General features: G+C 48.7%; 1 non-coding gene across 1 annotated transcript in view; it reads left to right on the top strand.

Annotated features, from left to right (window-relative positions):
* The first annotated feature begins 548 nt into the window (after nucleotides 1-548).
* The window catches only part of LOC121603045, a 158-nt gene continuing 78 nt past the window's right edge, over nucleotides 549-628 (top strand). The window contains exon 1 of the ribosomal RNA XR_006006574.1: nucleotides 549-628. This exon is cut by the window's right edge and continues 78 nt beyond it. This is a non-coding gene — a ribosomal RNA (5.8S ribosomal RNA).

The raw sequence follows: 628 nt of genomic DNA, 5'->3' as shown, positions 1-628 counted from the left end.
TTGTACTCGGCACCGACATGGACACTTCCAAACCCAAGGAATGAGTTGTGAGTTTTACTAAGAGAAATAGGTGATTGGCCGTTCTCACCTATAAGTCTTGATATGTGCGGGGAGTTCCTTAAGGTTCTTCCTCCCAGAGATCGTCACTATCTGGGACGTACATTAATTTGTACCTGCATTAGCGCACGCTTTTGTAGAGAGCATATCAAGACACGGGACGTGTTGTGTTGGAGGTCGAGTGCGCTGCTTACCAAACTTTGAACGCGGTAACTTGTACTCGGCGCCGGCATGGACACGCCCAAACCCTAGTCTTGATGTGTGCGGGAAGTTCCTTAAGGTTCTTCCTCCCAGAGATCGTCACTATCTGGGACGTGCATTAATTTGTACCTACTCTAGCGCACGCTTTTGTAGAGAGCATATCAAGACGTCTCGTAAGAGACAACACTTGTACTTGTACAAGTTTGAGTAACCCATTGTTGCAGGTCGAGTGTGTTGCATACCAAACTTTGAACGCGGTTACGCCACTCGGCGCCGAAAGGCACTCTTTAAACCCTAGGCAGGGGATCACTCGGCTCATGGATCGATGAAGACCGCAGCTAAATGCGCGTCATAATGTGAACTGCAGGAC

The sequence above is a fragment of the Anopheles merus genome, unplaced genomic scaffold (assembly GCF_017562075.2).
Source record: "Anopheles merus strain MAF unplaced genomic scaffold, AmerM5.1 LNR4000787, whole genome shotgun sequence".
In the NCBI taxonomy this organism is placed as follows: domain Eukaryota; kingdom Metazoa; phylum Arthropoda; class Insecta; order Diptera; family Culicidae; genus Anopheles; species Anopheles merus.
Note: the sequence above shows the minus strand (reverse complement) of the source record. Positions and strands in the feature narration are given on the sequence as shown.